We start from the raw sequence: 8,692 nt of genomic DNA on the forward strand, positions 1-8,692 counted from the left end.
ATGAGTTCTAGGACTGCCCCAGACCCCCGGCATTTTGGAAGGAAATGCATTTTGGAAGCAAGTACTTCAAGCTTTCCTTTCAATGCTTTTCCTTTCATCGCTTCTGCTGTTTCAGCCCATATTTCATTTCCTCCTAGGATTTGGAAATGGACACCAATCTCTTGTTCCCAGTTCCCATTCAACTGGGTTAAGAGTCACTGTGGGAGGGATGGAGAAGTTAGGAAGAATTCAAACCAGGAGTCTGGCAGGACCAGATCTGCCTTTTATACAGATTGTTGGACCACAAGAGAATAGGATACAAAAGCAAAATAACAGATAATCCTACCCTCAAGGGTTTAAACATCTACCTGACTAGGTTCTGAATACACCCAGGAAGAACAAGAAGGCGCGCTTGCTGGCTAAACAAAGGCCTGGGACTCAGAGGAGGAGAGGGGCTTGCTTCATGGCAGCTGCCAGGGAGGAGCTCAGGACTAGGCTTGGCCAATTTACTCAGCACTTTGGAGCGCAAATTTCCTTTTAATTAATTAACTATTTTATGAGAGAGAGAGAGAGAGAGAGAGAGAGAGAGAGAGAGAGAGAGAGAGAGAGAGAGAGAGAGAGAGAGGAGAGAGAGAGAGAGAGAGAACATGTCACAGCATGTGTGGAGATCAAAGAACAAGTTCTAGGAATCTGATTCCTCCTCCCATCTTGTTGAGACAGGATCTCTTTCGTTCCCGCTGAGTGCTGTCCCCCAGGCTGGCTGGCATCTGAGGTTCCCAGTGATTCTGTCTCCCACCTCACTAGAGCATGTCTAGGATGACAGAGGCACACCATCAGGCCCAGCATTTTATGTAGGTTCCAGGGATCAAATCAGCTAGGCAGGGTTGCACAGCAAAAGACTTTACCTGCTAAAACTTCATGCCATCCTTGAACTGGAAATTCTTACCTGTAAGAGTGGGATAGTGTCCATTCCTAGGTCCCAAAGCTGTTCTAAAAATCAGATGATGTGTCTTGCATCTCTGAACTATAACGCTTACTTATACCAACAGTAAAATGAATGACGTTGGCATCTTTGCCAGTTGTCAGCCATACATTCTTCATGACCCCTTTATAAGCGAGAGAAGGAGCACCCAGTCTTCCAGCTGGAAGGGACATAGGAGTTTCTACACACATTCTTCGTCCAAGTGGACATCTTATCTCCAACTGTCCACTTTCCAGGATTGCATCACTCCTCCACTGTAAGGTTCCTTAGTCTGCTGCTGAGCTGCAGGAATTTGTTATCTGTGGGGATGAACTCAGGCTTCCTCCCACTGCTTCTCTGTCCGAGTTTGACCTGTTAGAGCCATACAGAATGAACTCATTCCCTTTCCCATTTGACAGCACTGTGGCTGAATAGTACTTCATTGTGTATATATACCACATTTTCTGTATTCATTCCTTCATTGAGGGTCATCTGGATTCTTTCCAGCTTCTGGCTATTATAAATATGGCTTCTATGAACATAGTGGAGCATGTGTCCTTATTGCATGCTGGGGAATCCTCTGGGTATATGCCCAGGAGTGGTATAGCAGGGTCCTCCTGTAGTATTATGCCCAGTTTTCTGAGGAACTGCCAAACTGATTTCCAGAGTGGTTGTACCTGCTTGGAATCCCACCTGCAGTGGAGGAGTGTTCCTCTTTCTCCACAACTTCTCCAGCACCTGCTGTCTCCTGAGTTCTTTATCTTAGCCATTCTGACTGGTGTGAGGTGAAATCTCAAGGTTGTTTTGATTTGCATTTCCCTGATGACTAAAGATGTTGAACATTTCTTTAGGTGCTTCTTGGCCATTCAATATTCCTCAGGTGAAAATTCTTTGTTTAGCTCTGTACCCCATTTTTAAATAGGGTTATTTGGTTCTCTGGAGTCTAACTTCTTGAGTTCTTTGTATATATTGGATATTAGCCCTCTGTTGGTTGTAGGATTGGTGAAGATCTTTTCCCAATTTGCTGGTTGCCATTTTGTCCTATTGACAGTGTCCTTTGCCTTACAGAAACTTTGCAATTTTATGAGGTCCCATTTGTCAATTCTTGATCTTAGAGCATAGGCTATTGGGGTTCTGTTCAGGAAATTTTCCCCTGTGCCCATGTGCTCAAGGCTCTTCCCCAGTTTTTTTTTTCTATTAGTTGTAGTGTGTCTGGTTTTATGTGGAGGTCCTTGATCCACTTGGACTTGAGCTTAGTACAAGGAGATAAGAATGGATCAATTTGCATTCTTCTGCATGCTAGACGCCAGTTGAGCCAGCACCATTTGTTGAAAAGGCTATCTTTTTTCCACTGGATGGAATTAGCTCCTTTGTCGAAGATCAAGTGACCATAGGTGTATGGGTTCATTCCTGGGTCTTCAGTTCTATTCCAGCACTGTGGGAGTTGACAGATGGCTGTCAGGGTTCCTCCATCGGCTCAGCCTTCACAGGTGTTGGAACTGCCCCTCTTGTGACATGGTTTCTGGGACAGTTCACTAACCCAGCATCCTTCTTCGTTCACCCACTGCTTCATCAGTATCCTCTTCAACATGAGGATGTCACCTTGCCACCGCTACTTCTAAATGGAAAAAGTATAAATGTTCAAGAGGGAGGCATTTGAAACCAAGTGTGTTCATAACACAGAGTAATGCAGTCTATCAAAGCTGTGTTTTCAAGGACTATATAGTGACATGAGGGAGATGGCCATTGTCTAATGAGGAAATGATTTATTCTACAGTGCAAGGGAAAATCAACTCCAGGCTTTTCATGTTCTAGGCAACCTATTTCCTTCTGAGCTATACCCCAGCCCCAATGCCAGGTTCATTAGTACAGAACGTAAGTGCATACACCTCACTTTAGACAGTTCTCTCCATGTAGCTCCTTGAGGCATGCAAAATAAAAAACTAATGAACCAACCAAAAACCAACCAAACCAACCTTCAGGGATATATAGCAGGAAGACAACGGTCGTTTACACGGTGAAGGTCAGTAACTTTTCTCTTCTTTCTACCACTCTGACCTTTGTGATGATGACTATATTTTTCTTTCATGATTTAAAAAGAAATACAGATTTGACAGTGCAGGGGAAACATGGTGCCCATAACGAGCCATGAAGCTCAAGTGTCAACAAGGCCAACAGCAGCCCTGGCCTCACCGCCCTCGCTCTGAACAGATTCCTAGCAAACCTTAAGGTTTGTTCATTTTTTAGTTGTCTGTTCATTTGTCTTGCATCTGGACCAAAAATTGTTTCTTTGGTCATGCTGAAATTTTCTTAATAAAATTCTTGAGATTTTTTTTTTCATGTTCTTTTGCTTTGGTGCTTCAAAGAACTGAGATTTTTTTTTTCGGTTTGTTTTTTCTTTTTTAATTGCAGCAAAGAACCTTTGTTTCTTTCCATCCCACCGCACTGTTTCTGTTGGCTTCTTGCTGGTGGAAGGCCATCCTGTCTCTGAGGCACGGCAATGTGTTAGTCATTCTTCTAGCTTTGTGCCAGTCCACATGTGCAAGATGACATACTGTTTGTGTCACTGGGCCCAAACAAGGGCCGGTGGCATCCTGTTCATCCCTTTCCTGAGTTAATGAGACTCTGTTGACTTTCAGGACACAGTGGTTGGTCCAACGACACCTTCAACCAGTAGGTCCTTCAGTCTAGCTACCCAGCTTATAAAATGTGTTGTCCACAGCCTTGCTGAGAGACTCGCTAAAAACAACCTTGCGAGTTTTGGATGTCTTTCAAAGGAGGAAAACATGAGACGATGATAGCATGGTGCGGTTTGTTCTACATCACTTAGCCTGCCTGCTGGAGATCACCACTTCCTTTGCTAAGTGATTACAATCTCTTTAATAATGCAGGTTAGAGTTTGCTGTGGATCAAAGCTAAGCTAAGCTAAGCTGTGCAGTGCAGCATTTCACTAACCTACACATTCCTAGCTTTCAACAACTCGGAGAGTTGCCCATCACTAATCCGTTGGCATGAATACCAAGACTCCTGCAAAAGTCCTGATGATGGCTCTGTGATTAAATCTCCGAGTTCTTTCCATCCCCAGGAATTTGCCTTAGATCCAAGGTGGGTATTCATTTTTCACGAAGCTTCACACTCAGGACTGCAATTTCCTCTTCCCCATGTTTATACCATACTTCCCCTTGGAACATTCTTCTTGGAGACAGAGTTGGTGGAAGCCAGGTAGGTCTTGGGTAACTCTGGCTGTTTGTCATCTGCTGACATTACACCATCTGCTCCGAGCACTGGCCCTGGCTCTTATGGCTTCTTCCTGTTCCCAACCCACTTGCACAAAGTTGCTTTTGCTGTCACTGGGAAGTTTCTGCAAGTCTCAGGCTTGTTTTGAGCTCCAGCCTTGTAGTGCTACGGGTCCGGGGCACCTTCCTTTTCCCTTTAGCTTTATTTCCCTCTGTCCCCTTTGAAAACCCAAGAGTGTGGGTTCTGGAGAGCTTCACTTTCTAGTCAGGACCCCTGGTGAATACATTGCCAGAATTTAATTTTGGAAATGTTGTTGCTTTCACATGGCTAACCGTGCTCTTTGGAAGTATGCATCGGTAAGAAGAGGGAAAGAACCTCTTTAGGTTTGTGTCATATGACCACTCCAAGTGGTATCAGGCAAGCAGCTGCCCAGTACTGTGCTGTTTAAGATGAACATGCTAATTTTCCCTAGAAAGCTACGTGACAAGTGATTTTTTTAAAAAGTGTCTCTTAGCTGCCTTAAACAAGGATGTGGAAAAAGGGTTAGTTTCAGTATGGACCAGAGAAAGAAGAAGGTTTCTAGCTGCATCATTTTGGGATCAATCCTTGAAGCTCTGTTCTCATTTTAAAGGAGGGAATGAAGCATAGGTTAAGTGACTTTTGATAGCCTTGCTCAAAACACAGTACCTAGAGCCAGGAGTCAGCCCAGGAGGCATGATTGGACCATTCACTCTCACAGGCAAGCAAATAGGCAGCTTTTGGGACCAATCATCCCAGAACTGTGGCTCACTGTAATCATTTAAGAATTCAGATTTTTCATCAAGTTCTAGATCGGTAGCTTGTTTTGAACATTTCAAGACCCACATTTTTGCTTGGTAGGAACCTTTAACATCACGCTCAATCCCTTCAGAGAGTGGGCTCGCTCTAGCTGCTAACATTCACTCCCCAATGACTTTGTTTATTTACATTCTCTACTGGGCCTTGATAGACATCTGAGTGTTGCTTCCCCACTTCCCATGGACAACTGGTTGTGTTTCCTGGTTTCCAAGAGAAAGCCTTCAGCCTTATAGAAAAGAAGAAAACAAGGACAGCAAAAGTCAACTCTATGACTGCTACAATACACTGAGGTTAGCCTTGTTGTCACCCTGGAAAATGGCATCCCAGAAACTTGAGAGGTTCTGAAATGACTGGGCTTCCTTTCTTCAGCTCTCCTCTGGCCCCTTCATTTCCAATGGCATATCCGCTTTCCATACTGTGCTCTCAAACCACAGAGTCTAGTGAGAACACCACCGGAGACCACAGACCTTTTTTTTTATTGGTAAAATGTGGTAAGTGTAAAATGTTCACACCACGTCTTTATTACAGGAGTTACTCCCCAAAAATGTTACTCATAGCTGGATTGAGAGAGTATTTGGGAAATGTGGCAATGTGGTTTACATAAGTATTCCACATTACAAGTCTACTGGGGATCCGAAGGGATTTGCCTTCGTGGAGTTTGAAACAAAAGAACAAGCAGCAAAAGCCATTGAGGTATGTGCATCTTCTGTGGGACCCTGAAAGGTAAAGAAACAGACACAGGATTAGCAAGAATAACCTGAATTTTGCCATCATTTCAGTTTCTGAACAACCCACCAGAGGAAGCACCTAGAAAGCCTGGAATAAGACCGTGAAAAACAAACCCATCCCTTCCTTACGAGTAGCTGGTGAGTGCTTGCTTAGATTGGCCAAGTAACTAAAAGTTTATATTTACAGCGGAGTAAATAATAAACTATGATGTTACAGAAGAGAAGAAAAAAAAAGAAAAAGAAAAAAGGCAGAATAAAGAAGGAAGAGAGTGTGCAAGCCAAAGAGTCAGCTGTAGACAGCAGCAGCTCGGGGCCGTGTAAAGCCACGAAGAGACCCAGGACTGAGTCCGAGGGCTCAGAAGCAGAAACCCCAGAAGCGCCAAAGCAACCTGCAAAGAAAAAGAAAAAGCAGCGGGACAAGGCGGAAGCATCTAGCTTACCTGATGTCAGGGCGGGGAAGAGGGAGAGGAGCGGTGAGGAGGAAGACTGCCTGCCCCCAAGGCCAAAAGCAAAGAAAAGGGCTCCGAGGGATGGCCTCGGGCAAGCCGCCTCCGAGGTCTCCAAGGAGAGCAGAGGTACCAGCTACTTCACAACAGCAGTCTTAAGGAGTCTCTTTTTTTTTTTCTTCTAGACTTATGCTCTATTGCAGAGGAGAAGGAGACGGGGGACAGTAAAGGTGACTCGCTCTCAAAGGTGAAGAGGAAGCATAAGAAGAAACACGGGGAGCGACATAAGATGGGCGAGGAGGTTATCTCATTGAGAGTGCTGTCCAAGTAAGTGCCTGTCCTCCGCGGCCACCGACACAGCTCTGGACCACAGACCTTTTACGAGTGGATTCTGGGACCGCAGAGCACCAGCCAGGAGTCCATTTCTTGTGGACTCTTGAAGATGTAAGATAAATGAGGTTCTGTAGAATGAAGAGGACAGGTGGGATCTGAAAAGCCAGAGTGAAGGGAAACACCGTTTATCTGTTCATTCTCTGATATCCATTATATATTGCTGGGTACTTTTTATTCTGTTTCCACTGTCGCATGCAACTAGGCAATGGTGTCTTGGGTAATTCAAGTGATCTTGATGGTAGGAATTCGTATATGAGCAGATAGACAAATGTCTTTACCACACAGGACACGCATGTTAGTAAAGAGGCTAGAGGAGAGGGCTGGGATGAGGGCAAGGATGCTGTGCTCAGGTTTCCTAGGTGGTTCTGGTGGACTTCAGCAGATCAGAGTGCCAACAGAAACCTGGGCAGTAAAGACTGTTCTTGAGGAGCTCACGTCACATTTTGTAGAGTCTCTGGGTGTTTTAACAAACTGGGAAGACGTCCGCCTCTCTTGAAGGTGAACTAAGTGCATTTTTACATTCAGAGGGTGGAATGTAATGGTTTGAACTGAAACCATTTCAACAGGCTCACGTTATATGCTCAGAATCCGGCTGTAATGCTCTTTTAAGGACTATGGAGCCTATAGACGGGGCACTGGGAACTGGAGAGGTGACTCAGTGGTTAAGAGTACTTACTGCTCTAACAGAGGATGTGGGTTTGGTTCCCAGAACCTAAATCAGGCATCTCACAACTCCCTGTGACTCTAATCCTAGGGGTTATGACACTGTCTTCTGGCATCCATGGGCACTTGTATGAACTTGATACACATAAACTCATATAGGTGTACACACACACACACACACACACACCACAAAAATAAAACCAAATAAATAAGAAGAAGGTGGGGCCTGCCTGGCAAACGTAGACCACTAGAGGTGAGCCTTTGAAGGGTATGTACTTCTGGTTCTGGCTTTCTTTCTTGCGAAATTCGACGGACAAGCCCCACACATTCTCCCTAACCACAACCTCAACCCCAACCCTATCCCTAATCCCAATCCCAATCCCAACCCCAACCCTAAACCTAACCCGTTCTAGTAGCCCCTCCTGCCATGATGAACTGAAATCTCTGAAATCACTAGACAAATTAAAAATGTGCACCCTTATGTTGATTTGTCAGGTGGCTGCTCATAGTAACACCCCACACACCTTGTGTGTGAGCATGTGTGTGATGTCTGTGTGTGTGAGTGTGTGTGCATGTACACATAGGAGTGAAAGAGGCAGTAAAGACAGAAATAAGGCATTGGGCTTGTGAGTCCCCTACCCCTTTGTGTCCCACAAAGAAGTGAAAACAACTGAACGTGTATGGAAGACTAGGATGCAGAGTGTGTCCCAAAGGACAAAGCCATGAGCAGAGAGCAGGAGAGATGGCTCAGTACTGAAGAGCACTTACTGCTTTATCAGAGGGTAGGAGTTCAGATCCCAGTACCCACGGCTGGAGAGAGAGCTCAGTGGTTAAAAGCACTCTCTCCTTTCATAGGGAACCCAGGTTCAAATCCCAGTACCGACATGATGGCCCACAACCATCTGTAACTCCAGTCCCAGACAATCTAATGCCCTCTTCTGGTCTCAGCAGGCACTGCATGCTGCATAGCCATATATTTCAATAATACACATAAAGTCAAAATTAAATTTAAAAAAAAACAACCCCAAAAACGAAACATGGGCAAAAAGCCACATGCTTATGGAAGCCCAGTGGGCAGTTGGGCTTAGAACCATCATGAGATTTAGAGAAAAATCCCTGATTTGTAGAGAATAGGAGCAGTGGAGGATTTGGAGCAGGTGCCCAACCCCAGGGGCTTGAGATATGATGGATGGAAGGAAGGAGAGGAAGTGAGTGTGAGGTCTTACAGTTTATGTTATGTTCCCATGACATGAAAAAGCATACAGTGACCCTAAGGAACAAGCACATAATCCTGAGGAAGTCCAGGATGCTATCAGGAAAAGGACCCACAGAGAGGGATGGGCAAGCACTTGGGGGTAGCAACGAACCTGTTCCTCTTGGGTCTTCTGTCCAGATTTTCCTAGAAGCACAACTGTATACCAGGTGTGACAGGCCAAATGATGTTTCTA

At 44.9% G+C, this 8,692-nt stretch overlaps 1 long non-coding RNA gene across 3 annotated transcripts; it reads left to right on the plus strand.

The window, feature by feature from the left end:
- Positions 1-3,862: 3,862 nt before the first annotated feature.
- Positions 3,863-7,725, plus strand: LOC127679240 (uncharacterized). 3 transcript variants are annotated; one of them, XR_007976705.1, is made up of 6 exons: positions 3,863-4,045; positions 5,166-5,304; positions 5,543-5,707; positions 5,794-5,880; positions 5,960-6,215; positions 6,374-7,725. It is a non-coding gene; the product is annotated as an uncharacterized LOC127679240 (long non-coding RNA). The 3 variants fall into 3 exon arrangements; XR_007976704.1 differs by lacking the exon at positions 5,166-5,304 and having other exon boundaries at positions 3,867-4,045; XR_007976706.1 differs by lacking the exons at positions 5,166-5,304; positions 5,960-6,215 and having other exon boundaries at positions 3,875-4,045.
- The last annotated feature ends 967 nt before the right edge of the window (positions 7,726-8,692 follow it).

This window comes from Apodemus sylvaticus, chromosome 2 (genome assembly GCF_947179515.1).
Source record: "Apodemus sylvaticus chromosome 2, mApoSyl1.1, whole genome shotgun sequence".
NCBI lineage: Eukaryota > Metazoa > Chordata > Mammalia > Rodentia > Muridae > Apodemus > Apodemus sylvaticus.